This window comes from Gossypium arboreum, chromosome 6, assembly GCF_025698485.1.
Source record: "Gossypium arboreum isolate Shixiya-1 chromosome 6, ASM2569848v2, whole genome shotgun sequence".
Classification (NCBI taxonomy): domain Eukaryota; kingdom Viridiplantae; phylum Streptophyta; class Magnoliopsida; order Malvales; family Malvaceae; genus Gossypium; species Gossypium arboreum.
This window is the reverse complement of record NC_069075.1, coordinates 47508932-47528270: the sequence shown is the minus strand read 5'-3', so window position 1 is coordinate 47528270 and position 19339 is coordinate 47508932.

The window sequence follows — 19339 nt, the reverse complement described above, 5'->3', positions numbered from 1 at the left end:
AGATACGACCTGATATGACTTATGGTGAGGAACCGATTAAGATTTTAGCTCGGGAATTTAAATAGTTAAGAAATAAAAGTATAACCCTAGTGAAAGTTTTGTAGCAAAGACATGGGGTTGAAGAAGATACGTAGGAACCTGAGCAAGCTATGTCAAAACAATACCCAAACCTATTTTCTGGTATGATTTTCGAGGACGAAAATCCCTAAAAGGGAGTTGTAACAGCCCCTTTTAGGGCCAAATCGGAACAGTGGTTTCAGGACCACGAATTCGGTGTAGAAAGATTTATTTTTAATATATTTCTATGGTGTACAGCTTCATGGAATTGTTTCGTGAAAATTTTGTTTGAAAATTTTATCGATTGGGCACTCAATTTAGTTAAAAGGACTAAATTGCAATAGGTACAAAATGTGTGTTCTAGAAGGCAGAGGTGTCTAATTGCTATGAAATTTTAAAATGAAGGTCCTTAGATGGTAATTAGACCATTTGTTAATTAAATGGACAAAAATGAACATGATTAGGTGAAATTTTAAAGTTATGCATGAAGGACATTTTGGCCATTTGTCAAATAAAGCCAAAATAACTAAATAAAAGTCTTTATCTTTATTAATTTAGTTTCCCTTGGCTTAAATTTAAAAGAGGAAGACATAGCTAGGATTTTTCAAGCTTTCAAGCTCGATTGTAAGTCCGTTCTAGCCCCGTTTTTAATAATTTTCATGTTTTTGAGATCCTTGTAACCTAATCTAGCTATTTCAAGGACTAATTTGAAAGAAAGATGAAGTTTGAAATTTTACCCATGTTAGATATTTGTATTTTGATGTCTAATGATAGAAGATGCATGTTTGGTGTTAGATAAACAACTTTTGCTAAGTGATTTTCGGTAAAAATGTCAAAAAGGACTTATTCGTAAAAGTTATAAAATAAGTAGTAAAAGCATGATTAAGTGGAAAATGTGGGCTAGTGTGAGTATGATAATGGTTCATCTAGGCTTGGGTTTTGAAGAAATTGAATACATTTCAATTTACGAGCCTAGGGACTAGATTGTAAAAATGTAAAATATTAGGGGCAAAAATGTCATTTTTCCATAATATGATTTTTGGGCCAAATTGAATAATGTGATTATTAAATGAGTTAAATTTTTTATTATAGATTAAGAAGAACGAGGTTCGTACCTAGATCGGGGAAAAAAGAAAGTGTTTGACGATTAGGTCCAATTCTACTATTTTTGTATTGAGGTAAGTTCGTATGTAAATAATGCACTGTTATATTTATGCGTTAAATGATTTAATATTGTATGAATTGTGATTAACTCTTTCGATGTATTCGACTAAGTTTTGACAAGCGAGAAATCTCAGTTGAACCTTAGGATAGAATAGGATACGAGTGGCATGTCACTGGGAACCCATGTGTATATGCGATTATGTAATCCGGGTGCTGGTCTCATATGTCCTACCAGTGGCTGGGTAGTCCGGCATGTGTTGCATTTACTTGAAAGCTTGTGTGAGCAACACTGTGTAGCTACGTCCTGACTGATAGATTGTGTGAGTAGGCCCGTGATTAGCTAAAAAATGAGCCCGTATGTATTATGAGTTATGAGGTAGTTTCGGATACAAAAATGGACCTTGTGTGCAAGATTTCTAAGTATCCGTTAATATTCTGAGTGTTCAATAGGAATGTCAAAGTTGTGAAAGGATATGGTTATGTTGCGAGTTGGTACAGGTATCTACATAAAACTCATAAGTAATGAGCTCGATATTTGATGAACTCTTAGTAGGATTGTGATTGAGTAAGTTATGACTATGAGATTTTGATAACGTTCTTGCTAATCTTCTTCATGTTAATTGTTTGTTAAATGTGTGGTTATGATGCTTATTATTTACATAGGAACTTACCAAGCTATATAGCTTACTCCCCTTTCTTTCCCTTGTCTTATAGTGTCACCAAGCTAGCTCGGGGTTTAAAGATCGTCGGAGATCCACTCACACTATCAACAATTATTTTGGTACCAATGAATTCAACATTTTGAGTTATGGCATGTATAGGAGACTTGGTCATTTTGTTATATGTCATATTGGATTGGCCAAATGTGTTGGCTTATATTGGTTAGTAATTCATTTTGTATAAGGCCATTGGAAATGAGCTAATATTGGTTATAAGTATATTCAAATAATGATGCCTTTCATGAATGATGTGTTGCTGCCTTGGTTGTGGATGTTAGTTGTATGTATATGCTTGGATTGGTGCTATGTTATGTTGTATAGGTGTGTGCATTAAAGGGTGGCAAAATGGCTTGGTAAATAGCATTATTTTTGTCCACACAAGTAGACACACGGGCATGTGTTTAGGCCATGTACGACACACAGCTTGCCCCACGGGTATGTGTTTAGACCGTGTGTCCCCTGCACCCTAATTTTTGCAAAACAGAATGCCCAATATTGAGTACACGGACAGAGACATGGCATAGTGTCTCAGCCATGTGAGGGCCACGGCCTTGGACACGGGCGTGTGAAGTCTGCACCTATTTAATGAAAAATCATAAAATTTAAATCGACCACACGGTCTAGCACACGGGAGTGTGACTTGGCCGTGTATCTTCAATTTGTTCTTAGGTGACAAACAGAGAGTTACACGGGGTCGAGACACGGGCATGTGTGACCACACGGCCTGCCCACACTGGCATGTGACCCCTATTTAATGAAAAATTTTCTAAGTTTTTGTAAAATTTTGTAAAGTTCTTGGTTTAGTCCTGGACCACTTCCAAAACATATTTTGGGCCTCGTAGGCTTGTATTAGGGACCTCATGATTGAACGCAAAAGTTTTAATTTGGACAAAATTTTGTGACATAGAAATGTATGTTTGTTCGTGTGATAAGTACGGTAATGCCTCTTATCCTGTCTGGTGTTAAATATAGGTAAGGGGAGTTACACACGGCCATACGCACGGGCGTGTTGTTTTACCGTGTGTCCCCTGCATCCTAAAAATTAAGAAACATAATGCTCAGAATTGGTCACACGGGCAGAGACATGAACGTGTGTCCCAGCTGTGTGAAACACACGGCAGAACACACAGACGTGTGTCTTGGCCGTGCCAATCTGCACCGAATTTTTGAAAATTAAATTGTCCACGTGGCCTAGCACACCGGTGTGTAGCTAGCCGTGTGATCCAAGTCAGTAGCTACCCTAATTTGAACACTGGCTGGGACAACTAACTGTGTGAGCCACACGGCGTACCCACATGGGTGTGTGTCCCCTGCATTTACAAAAATTTTTAGAATTTCGCAAAAAAAATTTTGAGTTCTTGATTTAATCCCAACTTGTCTCTAATACATAAATTGGGCCTTGAGGGTCCATTTAAGGGACAATATGATTGGATTTGGATGTGAATTAAATGACATGAATTAATTATATTTATTCTATAAAGTCCAATAATATTTTGTAACCCTGTTCCGGCTACGTATATGAGTTAGGGCTGTTACAATGAGTATGAATAATTATATATATGGTGTCATTTTATACATCATACAAATTAAAAAGGATGAATAACATGATAAATAATCACAATGGATTATAATATTAAATACTTTTAAGAATATACATTAACTTAATTAAAAAAAAGAATATTTCTTACTTTTAACAATGATAGTCTGTCGTATAGCACGGTTTTGTCTGCGTATGCATAGTTTTGTCTGTTTTGCACGGTGGTTTTGACTTTTCTCAGTCGTCCTTGACAATTTCCTTTACCTTTTGTTACACTGCTGGTTGTGGTTTGGTTTGTAGTTTGCCTCTTAGGTTCTTTTTGCAGGTTTTTTCTTCTATTTTGTGGGTGGTTATGGAGAATGAACTGGTTGCGCTACAAATTTCGGCGACTGAAGATGATGAGATTCCAATTGTAGAGCCTTCAAATACCCCAAAATTTTTATATAAAGTTTTCTTTGTGGATTGTTTTGTTACGGCCAATTTGGTGAATTTTTCTGCTATGCGCACTATGTTGGCTAATTTCTAGCACCCTTTGGGGGTATACCAATTCTGATCTCCGTGAAAAGCAATTTTTTTTCAATTTTTCCATTGACTTGACATTAATAGGGTGGTGAACGACATTATGTGGACGTTTAACATTCATCTATTGGTTTTCCATCGTCTACAACCAAATAAAGACCCTATGTTTGTGCTGTTGATTTACTCTTTTTTCTAGATACAGGTTTATGGATTACCACCGTGGCTATTTTGTAAGGGTGTTGCACGATAGTTAGGAAATTTTATTGATATTTTTAAGGAATACGATGCCAAGTAGGTGTACAATGGCAACATATCTTTTTTGCACATGCGTGTGCGACTTGATATTCAGGCTCTACTTAACAGGAGAAATAAGATACTACTATCCCTTGGTAATTTTTCCATGTCTAGTTTTGCTATGAAAAATTGACTTTGTTTTGCTATTTGTGTGGTGTTTTAGGACATGGGGATGATTTCTGTCCTATTTGGATGATGAAGGATATGACTAATTCTGGTATGGAATGGGATGCCTCTATGCAGTCGATTGGCCAATGGGCCGTGGTTATGGAAAGTGTTTGGTTGCGAAAAGGACTCTTTGACAGTGTTGTGAGTGGTGTTTCTTCGGTTGGTGCTTCCAATAGTAGAGGTTAGGATTCCACTTTTGGGCCTATATCGGGACCTGTTGATCCAGTATTTGGGTTAAATCTTGAAAGTGTTTCCTAGGGAGGACCGAGTGATGCTTTAGGCATAGTTACAGAGTCAGAGGCTGCGCCTTTGCCTTATGGTGTAGGTATGAAGCGCAAGGGAATAGTGAGTGGCCCTAGTGTTGTTTCTAGGATTTTGGTTTCAGCCAGGTTGATTGATGAGTATGTTTTGGCTTGTCACAACTTTATATTCGCGACTGCCAAGGGGTAGGTCAACCGGCAGCTATGAAACTCTTATGTTGGAATGTCCGTGGTTGGGAAGCCTATGGGCTGTATGGCACCTTCGACACATGATGTGGCTACATACTCCCCAAATTGTCTTCTTAATAGAATAAATTGGATTTGGTTTGCATGGCATAGGTTCGACAGAAGTGTGGTTTTTTTTCATGGTATTGACGTGGGGCCTAATAGTACGCGAAGGGGACTCAGCTTAGGTTTGCGTTCAGATATTCTGCTTGAGTTGCGTAGTTACTCTCATTTTCAATCAATTCATGGTTCAAGATTCGACAGGTGCTACTAACTGGCGTTGCATGGGTTTTTACGGGTCACTCAATTCGTAATTTTATCCTAAGGCTTGGAATATCTTGCAATGTCTAGGGCAGGATCAAAGTCTCCCTTGGATGGTTGGGGAGATTTTAATGAGATTAGGTTTTCATTTGAGAAGAGAAGGGGTGATCAGGGAGGAGTGATGTATGGAAAAATTCAAAACTGTGTTTGCAGATTATTTTCTCGAGGATTTGGGTTATGAGGGCCCGTTGTTTACTTGGTAATGGGGCAGATTGACTGCCTTCAATATTCATTAGTGGCTTGACAGGGGGTCACGAATGCTGCTTGGTGGGATTTGTTTCCGTTTTCTTTGTGTAGCATTTGCCTTATCCAGGTTCGGACCATTGCCCATCCTTGTTGACATTAGGTAGCCTTTTCATCATAGGGTGTGATCAATCCATTTCAAAGCATAGTAGGTTCTAGAGGATTCCTGTGAGGCCGAAATCTATAACCTTTGGGAACTCAGTGTTGGTTCTGTTCTACACTAATTGAAGATGTTTTGTAATGGCCTCCAGCATTGCGCTACTAGGTTGTGACATGCTTGCGGTGGTCGTTTGGGACATTTGCACACTCAACTTCTTGATCTAGATGGGATGGATAGTAATGGACCTCCTAACCACGAGACTTAAGGCGAACTTGGAAATTGATAAAATTTAATTGTATTAGGAGCAACGAACTCAGGAAAATTGGTTAAAGATGGGGGATCAAAACACGAGATTTTTTCACAAGTTTACGACACAAAGATGTCATGTTAATCGAGTTCACTTTCTAATTTGGGAAGATGGCCATTTATTTTGTGAGGAGAAGGGGTTGATTGATGTTGTTATTGATTTTTTCAGCATCTTTTCACGTCCCATGGCTCGGGTGATTCAAGTCATATTCTTAGTGGAGTTGAGCAGTGCATAACACCAATTTTAAATGAGTTTTTAATAACACCCTTCACACATGATGATATTTTTGTGGCTTTAAAGGTTATGGCCCCAACTAAAGTGTGAAGTCTGGATGGGCTCCCAATGATGTTATATTAGAAATATTGACATATTCTTGGTCCTGATATTGGGGTTTATTGCCTTGATGTTTTGAATAATGGATGGTCTCTTGCTGATATTAACTCTACAAACATCGTGCTTCTTCATAAAACAATGAATCCAGCACGTATGATCCAATTTCATCTTATAAGCTTCTATTTTATCCTTTACAAGATCAACTAGAAGGCATTGGTGAATCAGTTTTAGTCTGTCTTGCATTAATGTGTGGATGAGGCCCAAAGTGCATTTTTGGCAGAACATCTTATTACAGATAGTATCATTCTAGCTTATGAGGTTCTGGAATGATTTCGACATATGAGGACAGGTCTGATAGTGTAACAGTCCAGTTTAGACCCTAGTCAGAAAAGTGGTTTCGAGACCACAAATCTGAGTCAGAAAAATATTTTAAATATTATTTTTCGTGCTTATGGTATGTGAATTCGCATGTGTGAAAGTTTTGTATGAAAAATTATTTGTTTGTGTGTTCAATTAAATAAAAAGGACTTAATCGCATAAAATGCAAAAGTAGCTTCCTATATTGTAAAGGTATCTATTTGTCATTACTTTATAAAGCAAGGGTCCTTATGTGGTTATTATCCCATTGACAAGATTAATAGACATAAACGAACATTTGGGAATGGTTTAATTATGTTATAAAATAAGGGCAAAATGGGAAATAGATTAATATGTTAATATTAATCAAAACAAATCAAAATGTGGCCATTTTATTCATCTTTTTCTACCGAAAACAGAAGAGAAGAAAGGGTTTTAAGCTTCATTTCATTCGGCCATTGATTTCCTTAATTAAGGTATGGATTTTGTTTGATTTTTGATAATTTCTATGTTTTTGTGATCGTTGTTTTGTGTTTTACTAAGCCCATGCCTCAATTTCTGAATTTGATTATGATTTTTAAATGTTCCATTTGATGAAATTATATGTTGGATTGATATATTTTGTCTTTGAATTTTTGTTGATTTTGAGTAAAATGGACTAAATTGTGAAATTTGTAAATTGAAGGACTAAAATGTGGAATAAATGGAATGTGTGGACTAGTATGAGTACTAGGAGAATTTAGCCAGGCATGAGTATATGCAAATTCTGTGTATTTTGTGATTTTGTGAATTAGGAGTAAAGTGTCAAAATGTGAAAATGTGAGGGCTAGTTTGCAAAATGCCCTAAATGAATGTTTATGGATTGATTTGAACTATTTGGTGAATCAAAGGGTTAATTTTGAATACATATAGATCAAGAAAAGAGGAATTCAGATTTAGACCGAGGAAAGTCGAAGGTTATAGAGTAAACAATTCGAATTGGCAATTCCGAATACGAGGTAAGTTCGTACGGAATAAATGATATTATAGTCATCTTTTAATGCTTTGAAGATGCATGAATTTTATAGATGTTTTACTATGGTTTGTGTAAGTGGATAAATCAAAGGTATTCGGCACTAAGTGTGCGATTTGAAATAGTTACGGTTATAAATAGCACTAAGTGTGCAAAATGTAATAGCTTTGGCTATATGAGGCACTAAGTGTGCGATACTGAGGTAGCTTTGGCTATATGGTTTCATGATGTGAGCATGGACTGGAATGGAAGTGTTAGGCAAATGATCAGCCATTGGAATGGCTAAATATGAGTATATGTGGACCTATGTATGACAAAACTCTAGTTGGTCCATGGAAACCACGAAATAGGTAAAGTTTACCTTGAAAACAGATACGGACAGCAGCAGTGGTGAGCATTTTAAAAATCACTAAAATTTTTAGGAATGGAATTAAATAGTGAATAAATTATGTAAATGAACCTTGATGAATCTACTTTCATATGGAAGAAACGAAATGGTCATATGAGTTATATGTCAAGAGATATTAAAGTTCTCGTGAAATAGGGCCAGAACGGTTTCTGGATCCCCTGTTCCGACTTTGGAAATTCATTGTAAATTTACCAGAGATGATTAGGAGTCATGCCATATATGTATAGATTCCTATTTGAGTCTAGTTTCTAAAGAAACAAACAGAATCAGTATTGAAGACCTGTACCGGAAGATATCCAATTCGTAATGCATAAAGGTCAGTGTAGTCAAACCTTGGAATAGGGGAGAATTTAACTAATAAACTGTACTAATTGGCCCAACCAAAAATTCTAGAAAACAATCTGTAGATGAAAATATGAGTCTAGTTTCGGGGAAAAATTACGAAACTGATTTTCGAGTTTTGAAACTCAAGATATGATTTTTAAGGCGACAGTGATGCAGTAACCAGCTTGTCTGGAAATTTTTAAATGGACAGTGAAAATGAGTAAGTTAAGTTTGTGTGCACCTTGTGTTCGACTCCGGTAATGGACTCAGGTACCGGGTGTTACACCCGAGACCGTCGCCGGAGTCGAGTATGAGGTGTTACTAAGCTTAGTTTAACATTTTTAGAACTTTGGATTATTGTTTCTACATTCACAGCTTTTAAGCTACTTGCGTCACAGTCACAAGAAAAATCATATCTCGAGTTATGAAACTCGAAATCAAGATCCATAAATTTTCCCTGAATCTATATTCATATACCTATCTACTAATTTTTTTCTATAATTTTTGGTTGGGCCAATTAGTACATTCTATTAGTTAAAGTTACCCCGGTTTCAGGACTCAACTGGTCTGACCTCTGTTTACTACGAACCACATTTCTCTCTGTATTAAATTTATATGACTATTAGATTTATTTCTACTAAAACTAGACTCAATAAGGATTCTGAGGATATAAAATATACCACCTAATTATATCTTTATAATTTATGGTGAATTTCTAAAGTTGGAATAGGGGATTCAAAAACTGCTATGACCCTGTTTCACTAAAATTCAAATATCTTCTAACATATAATTCCTTTACCTGTTTCATTTGTTTCATGTGAAACTAGACATAATAAGATTCAATTTGATATGTATTCCATCACCAAATTCAATTTCTATGATTTTAGGTAAATTTTCAAACTTGCATCAGTGTTGCTGCAGTATTTTGTTTATGGCAAATTTCATCCTTTTTATGAGTTTTTATGCACTAAGTATCTTAATAATTTTCCTTAACATCAAACATAATCTAAACTAACCATTTTCATAATTTATCATTATCAAGCATTTCCTCAACCATTCCACAACCATACCATAAGATCATTTACACAAAATAGGTATATTGCTATACATGCCATACTTAAATTTACAAGCCATTTACCAAAAGTCTTAGGATAGTGTGATGAGCCTTGACCTATCCCGACTCTGAAATGGCTTGTCCAAAACTACAATGAGTAAGAAGGAGGAGTAAGCATAAATGCTTAGTAAGTTCATATGCAAATAATAAGTAACATAACAAACAGTTATACCAATCAACATTAGCATACATCACTAAAACACATATCACATTTCTGATCATTTTTCATCATCTTATTACCTTATAGTGGTTGTATCAATACTCAACCCGAGGGTTAAATACATACCTGTCCAAAATGTCCATTTCACATCACTCACCAATACGTCTCTTTACATCTCGAATATTCCTCCATTGAGTACAACTTTACCCATTGAACACATCGGAATATAATTCGGATACACGGATAAATTGGACATAAGTGCCACATATTCAATCAAGCAATCATGTAACCCGCCCATAAGCGAACTCGGACTCAACTCAACGAGCTCGGGCGTTCGCATCCATAAGTGAACTCGGACTCAACTCAACGAGTTCGGATGCCTAGTTACATCTCACGAACTCGGACTCAACTCAACGAGTTCGGACATTCGCATCCATAAGTGAACTCGGACTCAACTCAACGAGTTCGGATGCTCAACCATCCTAGTGACATGTCACTTGTATCCTAATCTATTCCTAAGGTTCAAACCGGATTTTTCTCGAACACTTATCCTTGCCGTCTTCCGTAGAATGCCGAAATCAATACTCGGTAACAATTATATTTAACAAGTAGCTCACATAATTTACATATTATTTGAAATTAACTACAAAGCATCCATTTCATAATGAAATTCAGCATAACACATAATTAATATCAATAACTTAAAAATAACAATTATGCTACATTATTTACACATGAACTTACCTTGGTACCAAAATACAAAGATTTTGCAATTTAGTCCACAATCTTTTCTTTTCCTCGATTGAGGTCGATTCCACGTCTTTCTTGATCTAAAATAACACATTTAGCTCATTTAATACTCACATTATCAAATTAATCCTTAACTCAAATTTTGGAAAAATTACAATTTTGCCCCTAAACTTTTGCATATTTACATTTTTGCCCCTAGGCTCGGGAATAAACTTTATTCCTTATTCTTATGTTTTACAACATGCTGATCACTTTTCTCTTCTATGGCAACATCAAATTCTCACTCTAACATGTACTTATGACTATTAGGTATTTTTACCGATTAAGCCCTTTTACTCGTTTTACGCTCAAACCGAGTAGCACAAGTTGTCTAACATAATTTAAAACCCCATATTCTATCATAAAACATCAAAATACACAAATTTCACCTATGGGTATTTTTCCAAATATGAACCCTAGGTTGAATTATTGTTAGCATAAGCTTAATCGAGCTAGGGATCTCAAAACGTAAAAATCATTAAAACGGGCTTAGAATCACTTACTATGAAGCTTGAAAGTTGAAGAAACCCTAGCTATGGTGAGAGTGAAGTTTCGCAGCAACTAAATGGGGAAGATGACTATTTTGTGTTATTTTTCCCATTTTATTTCATTTAATATCAAAATGACCAAAATGCCCCTCCTCACTAAACTTTCAAAATTTCTTCCATGTCCTAATTTTGCCCATGAACTTAAAATTGGTAAAATTACTATTTAAGACCTCCTAATAAATATTTCAAAGCAATTTCATACTAAAAACTTCTAGAATGCAAGTTTTGCAACTTATTCGATTTAGTCCCTACTTTCAATTTAAGCACTTTAGGCATAGAATTTCATCACGAAATTTTCACACAATCATGCAATCATATCATAATCATCAAAATAATTATAAAATAATTATTTCTATCTCGGATTTGTGGTCACGAAACCACTATTCCGATTAGGCCCTAATTCGGGATATTACATTCCTCTTTCTGATATTGAAATTCAGTCCAATATAACTTATGAAGAAGAACCGATCCGTATCTTAGCTCGCAAAGTTAAAGAACTAAGAAATAAGAGAATTCTGTTAGTGAAAGTGATGTGGCATCGGCACGGTATTGAAGAGGCCATGTGGGAGCCTGAAGCTATTGTAAGACAACAATATCTAAATGTGTTTAACAGTAAGATTTTTGGGGATGAAAATCCCTAAGGGGGAGAATTGTAATAGTCTAATTTAGACCCTAATCGAAAAAGTGGTTTTGGGACTATAAATTTGAGTCAGAAAAATATTTTAAATATTATTTTTCGTGCTTATGGTTTGTGAATTCGCATGTGTGAAAGTTTCGTATGAAAATTTATTTCTTTGTGTGCTAAATTAGATAAAAAGGACCTAATCGCATAAAATGCAAAAGTAGCTTCCCATATTCTAAATGTAACACCCTTCACTCGTATCCCTCGCCGAAACAGGGTTTGAGGTGCTACCAGATTTAAACTCAACCATTTATATAAAACCAGGCCGTAAGAAAATTTTTGATCAATTTTAAACTTTTCATACATGCGTATATTATCCTTTAATCGGGCTTACAAAGCCCCAAAACATTCATGAGGCATTATTAAATATTTACCAATATCTTAGTCTTGTATCATTTACTTAGTCAACAATGAATTACAATTCAAATTCTAAATATACATGCTATAAACCACATCACAGGAGATAATAACATACAAGCATATGAATAATCAAACTACCTTAATAACAAGCCAAAGTCTTTGGCTTAATCATAATATTACATACTCAAGTTTACAACCCTATACATGCCATAGACTCGAAACACTAAGATTTACTTACGCCGATAGCGTAGACTCGACAATGTGATAATATCTCTGACGGCCTTCAACCTGAGCTAACCTGGCAACCCTAGGGAATATGGGAAAGAAAAGGGGAGTAAGCTTCACGCTTAGTAACTTCATAAGAAAACAATAAGCAACTCATTAACAAGTTTTATCAATGTTTACAACATAAGCACAAATTCACTACAAGTTGACTTCCTGAGCAACAGTCACTAAATTATTTATAACTGGAGCTACTAAACTCCAAATCAATTTCTTTTAATTTTCCCTGAAAATAGACTCATATATATTCTATCCATAAAATTTTCAGAATTTTTGTTTTGGCCAATCAATACCATATTTTTCATAAAGTTTCCCCTGCTTCACTGTTTGACTAATCTGACCACTCTTCACTACGAATCAAATTTCTCATTTTACAGTATTCAAAATATGTTCTCGTTGATTCCATTTGAACCTAGACTCATTAAAGAGTCTAAGCATATAAATTTTATCCTATAACCATTTTTGTACAAATTATAATATTTTTCTAAAAACAGAACAGGGGACCCCGAAGTCATTTGACTCTGTCTCACGCCACTTCAAATATCTCATTATCAGAAATTATTTTTCTTACATGGTTTCTTTTATAAGAACCTAGACTCATTAAGCTTTAATTACATAATTTATTCAGCTTCTAACTCAACTCCCACAATTTATGGTGATTTTCCAAAATCACGTTACTGCTACTATCCCAAGCAGATTTATTACAAATTTACTCTTTCACACATTCTTTGCATTCATATTTTTTAAACATGTATATCACCAATCAATTTCATCACATATCTATAATTTCACTTAAGAATAATCTCAATACAATACATCATGCTCAATGATTCTCACACAACTGTTCAAATTAGCAATTATAAGATGGTTTCGCACATAGCCCACCCTTATCGATAATTTAAGATGGTTTTACCCATACCCACATATATGACATAGGCATTTAAATACTTCAGTGTCAACTGTAATTCAACCGAATTTAACCATTGTACCATTTCATAATCACAGTTACTTTTGTCGTTCATATCTAAATGGTATTTCACATAATTCATATAACCTTTCACCATGACCGAATACACACATACACATATGACATCTTCACCTATGCTCCTCATTTCACATTCATGATTCAATTCCAATCGAGCTAACATGTATAAGTATGTATCACATACCTAGCCAACTTAATGTATTGAACGAATTCAATTGCCAATTTAACACAAGGTCTCATAGTCTTAGACTTTTATCAAATCACCGGCATTTAGCCTGCTAGGTTTTAAACCCGAATTTATCACCGGCACGAAGCCTGCTAGACTTTAAGTCTGAACTCATTCACCAGCATTTCGCCTGCTAGGCTTGAAGCCCGATATCATTTCGCCGAAATTATAGCCTACTAGGCCCAAAGCCCGACATTATCTCACTGCATTATAGCCTGCTAGGCTCGAAGCCCGATAATATTATTCACCAGCTTAAGGCCTGCTAGGCCGAGGCCCGAATATCACATTTCGATAAACAATTCACCTGTTCTTTCATACTTTCATAACTTATACTTCAATTATGTATAACTGAAACACATATCTATGAACAAAGATTTTCATCCTTTCAACCACATAGGGTTTAATTTCCACATTGGAACAAATATCTTAATACATCATTTAATAGTATCGAAGTCGACTAGATATGCTAGTCACATACGGCTCATAACTTTAATTTATTATTCATTCAATACAAAGAACATATGTATATATATACAATCAAACATCTTCTTAATTATGATTATTCAACTTTTAAGCATATAACATGATCAAACACAAACACTTAAGAACTTACCTTAAATGTCGTCAGACAACTACGAATCGACTATTCCATTTGTTTCGCTTTTTCCCTTTTTCGAGTTAAGTTCCTTTTGCTCTTGAGCTAGGTAAAATAAATCAGTTTGTTTAATTACTTAACTAATTTATTTAGATTCAAACATTAACCATTTTTCTTAATAAGAAACATACGACAACTCATTAACAACCATTCATTCACATCTTTATTCTTGATTACAATCAGCCATTATAACATATACAAATGCATATTAACGACTTTGACTGATTGTCCATTAACCACTAATTCATATACATAAATCTTACAACTCAACTCATCCTTCTCCACATTATTTACCTTAATTCACATTCGGAAATCATAGAACACATACTAACGATTTAACGTTACAATTCAAATTTTCACACACCAATAAACACATTCGGCAAAACTTCATTTCAATTTACTTTAAAACACCAACAACTAAATTATTTCTTGGCACCTTTATCACATTTTCACAATCGGCATAACCATTTTACCAATCTAATACATCAAAATTTACTTATCCAAGACTACATTCAGCATATATATATTCACATAAACACAATAGCCGATTGTTATGTATCATCTAATTCAACTTTCAATAACCTCAAATTATAAACAAAATTCAATTCCCTAATTAAGATATCAATTGACAACTTCACAAACAAAGATTAACAAGCTTAGGGCTCATCTAATAACCATTTATAATTTAAAACTTCAAACGTTTGAAATCTAACATTTTACTCACATGGCCGAATACATGCTTTGCCCCAACTAAGGAAATTTATACACTCACAACTCCATCAATTCATTTTCCACTTAATTACATCAATTCAAAGCTCAATTTAATAAGAATATGCTTAATTTAAATAAAAACAAATTTTCTTTCCCAAAATCATATATATACGAGAACTTCAACTTCATACCTCTCAACAATGAATTCAACTTAATCATTCATTAACATTACACTCATTCGGCCATTATAAGCAAATTTAACATCTAAACAACACCTTCCAAAAGCTATCAAATTATCACAATTTAACAAACTTCCGAATGCACATATGTTTAATAATTCATGAATTTAAACCATGGGTTAACTATACAATGCACTTATTAATTTAATTTCATAAACAATTACATCAAAATCACATTAACATACCTTTGATTTATGAAATAACCATGGCCGAATGCCTTGGCTTCTTCTTCTATTTTTCTTTCACTAGTTACGGCAATGGGGAAAAGAAAGATTAACATACATTGTTTTTATCACTCTTTTCTTATTTTAATTATTCTTTATTTCATAATATAAAGCCATTAACTATTATAATGATAAAATAAAATGCATATATTATCTATTAACCATCATTATGGCTTGCCACTAAATTAAAAGTGGTCCATTTGACATGCAAGTCCCCCATGTTAATAATTCATGCATTATTTGGCCACTTTAAAATTCACCTATCACATTTTCAAGTCTTATCACATGAGTCCTTTCCTATAAATTAACACCTAATTGATAAAATCAAGGCACGAAATATTCACACATACAAATTCCATATACAATAAGCACAGAATATAACATCTAATTATTTTCATGACTCAGTTTTGTGGTTCTGAAACCGCTTTCCGACTAGGGTCAAATTAGGGCTGTCACAGTAAAGATATCTATTTGTCATGGCTTTATAAAGCAAGGGTCCTTATGTGGTTATTAGCCCATTGATAAGATTAATGGACATAAACGAACATTTGGGAATGGTTTAATTATGTTATAAAATAAGCGCAAAATGGGAAATTCATTAATTTGTTAATATTAATAAAAAAAATCAAAATGTGGCCATTTTATTCATCTTTTTCTATCGAAAACAGAAGAGAAGAAAGGGTTTTAAGCTTCATTTCATCCGGCCATTGATTTCCTTAATTAAGGTATGGATTTTGTTCAGTTTTTGATAATTTCTACATTTTTGTGATCGTTGTTTTGTGTTTTACTAAGCCCATGCCTCAATTTCTGAATTTGATTATGATTTTTAAATGTTCCAATGATGAAATTGCGAGTTTTGTGATATTAGTTGTTGAGAAATAAAAGATATATGTTGGATTGATATATTTTGTCTTTGAATTTTTGGTGATTTTGAGTATAATAGGCTAAATTGTGATATTTGTAAATTTAAGGACTAAAATGTGAAATAAATGAAATGTGTGGACTAGTATGAGTACTAGGAGAATTCAGCCAAGCATGATTATATGCAAATTATGTATATTTTGTGATTTTGTGAATTAGGGACTAAAGTGTCAAAATATGAAAATATAAGGGCTAGTTTGCAAAATGCCCTAAATGAATGTTTATGGATTGATTTGAATTATTTGGTGAATAAAAGGGTTAATTTTGAAAAAATATAGATCAAGAAAAGAGGAATTTGAATTTAGACCGAGGAAAGTCGAAGGTTATAGAGTAAACAATCCGAGTCGACAATTCCAAATATGAGGTAAGTTCATACGGAATAAATGATATTATAGTAATCTTTTAATACTTTGAAGATGCAATAATTATATAGATGTTTTACTATGGTTTGTGTAGGTGGATAAATCGAAGGTATTCGGCACTAAGTGTGCAATTTGAAATAGTTGCAGTTATAAATAGCACTAAGTGTGTGAAATGTAATAGCATTGGCTATATGAGGCACTAAGTGTGCGATGCTGACGTAGCTTCGGCTATTTGAGATGGCACTAAGTGTGTGGGATCATTTTAGCTTCAGCTAATCGTTAAAGACTAAGTGTGCGAATTCTTAAAGCATGAAAAGGCTTTGGAAAGAGCTAATGTATTCGAATGGGAGGTAAGAATAAAAATGAATAAATACGAGAAAGTCCAGGTATGTACGAAACCTATGTGGTAGATGATACTGTGTGTATAAAGCTTGATAAGTTGGTATGAACATATTAATCTGTGATGGAATAGAATTGATAAATGATTTGAGAACTACTAAGTGTCTATTAGACGATGATGTTTTGTATTATATAAAATGGTTGTTATATTTAGTACGAGCTTACTAAGCTTTTGAAAGCTTACTTTGTGTGTGTTTTCATTGTTTTATAGATATCGAAGCTACTGTGAGCTCGGGGATCGTCGAGGATTGTCTCCACACTATTGAACCTTGTTTTTGTATTTTTGAAATATATGTATTGAAGTATGGCATATATAGGCTAGTAGTGTTTGGATTATGTTTTATGATGTATATATTTAGCCATGTGATATGGCTTGTTATGGTTGTGATTATGACATGATTTTGGTATATGAGATGTGGGGCAATATGGTATATTTGGTGTGTTTATGTATGGATAAAAGAGATGGTAAGTTTTAGTAAGTTTTGAGCATGAGATTGAATGATGTATTGAAACATATGTTTTGGTATGATTTAAGTTTAGGTTTTGGAATGTTTTGGATGATGAATTGAGATTGGAATTTATTGATAATGTAAAGGCATGAATAATGTATGTTTGGTATAGAGATTGGCTGAAATTGGTTTACAAATATGCTTAGTTTGGTACTTGTAGGTTTGAACCAAATTGGGGTGGGAAGTTGGCTATTCAAATGGCCTATTTTTGTCCACACGAGCAGAGACACGAGCGTGTGTCTCAGCCGTGTGCTATACATGGCTATGTTGCATGGCCGTGTGTCCCTTGGGGTACCCTACGAATTAAAGTCAGTATACCCTCTAGTTTTGAAACGGCCTAGACACACAGGCGTGTCTATTGGTCGTGTGTGTCACACAGGCGTGTGGTCTGGCGTGTGGCCAAGTCAGTAGTATCCTTAATTTTCACACGGCCTCGTACACGGGCGTGTCTTGAGGTCGTGTGGACAAGTCAGTATGTATGCTCTGTTTCACCATGGCTTAGACATACGAGCATGTCTAATGCCGTGTGAGGCACACGGCCTGTTCACACGGCCATGTGACCTTTGAAAAGTTAAAAATTTTCCTAATTTAAAATTTTTTCTAAGTTCTAAAACTTTCATATGTTATCGATTTGCTTTCGAATGTATGATTTAGACTTTGTATGCTTGTTTTAAATTCATATTGAATTTGAATGACTTATATTATTGAAATGAGATGGTATTTGATATATGATTGTTCTGAACTGGGTTATAAGACTAGTAATGTCTCTTAACCTATTTCAGAAATTATTACTGATTAGGGGTGTTACAGAGTGGATGATTTGTGTTAAAGGTGGACATGAGTAAGGCTTACGACTGGGTAGAGTGGGGTTTTTTGGAAGCAATGATGTTGCAGATGGGTTTTTCCAGAGCTGGGATGGATTAATCATGTGTTGTGTTCGTTCTGTCTCCTACTCGGTCTTATTGAATGGTGAGATAGACCCCTCCTTTTCTCGGGACAGAAGGTTAAAATAGGGAGACTCTCTCAGCCCGTATTTGTTGCTGATCTGTAGCGAGGGGTTATCATCACCGATGCGCTTGGCACTTCGAGATGGATTGGTTAGCGAAGCTACTCTTAGTAAAGGAGGACCTCAAATTTCACACCTTCTTTTTGTGAATGATTACGTCCTTTTGGGGGAGGCTTCTAATAGAGGGGCTCTAGTTTTGAAGAACATCTTATCTGAAAATGAAGCTTTCTCGGGTCAGTGCGTTAATTTTAAAAAAATCCTTCTTATTACCCAGTTCTTTTTGTTCCGAGTTGGAAAGGATTATTATCCAATTTTGGTGGAATTGTCATGGGCATCGTAAAGGTATTCATTGGTGTGACTGGTCTACTTTATGTGCTTCAAAGGACTTGAGTGGTATGGGTTTCTAGAAGTTTTCTCATTTTGATGTCGCTCTTTTGGCCAAGCAAGTTTGGCGCCTAATTACTAACCCAAATTCTTTGGTTACAGGTGTTTTAAAGAGTAAATATTATCCACATTATGATTTCCTATAATCTAAGTTGGGCTCTTACCCTTTTTACATTTGAAAGAGCATTCGGGCTGCAAAGGGTTTGTTGCTCTCGGGTCAGAGTTGGCGGGTGGGTAATGGATCTCGTATTTGCTTCTAGTCTGATGCCTGGGTGTCTAGGCTCCCTAGACACACGTTACATACTTTGGGTATTAGTGATATTGATCTATTGGTTGCTAATTTCATTGATAATGCCACAAGATAGTAGAGGGTGGATGTGACAGCCCTAAAGTGACCCTAGTCGGAAAGCGGTTTCGGGACCGCTAAACCGAGT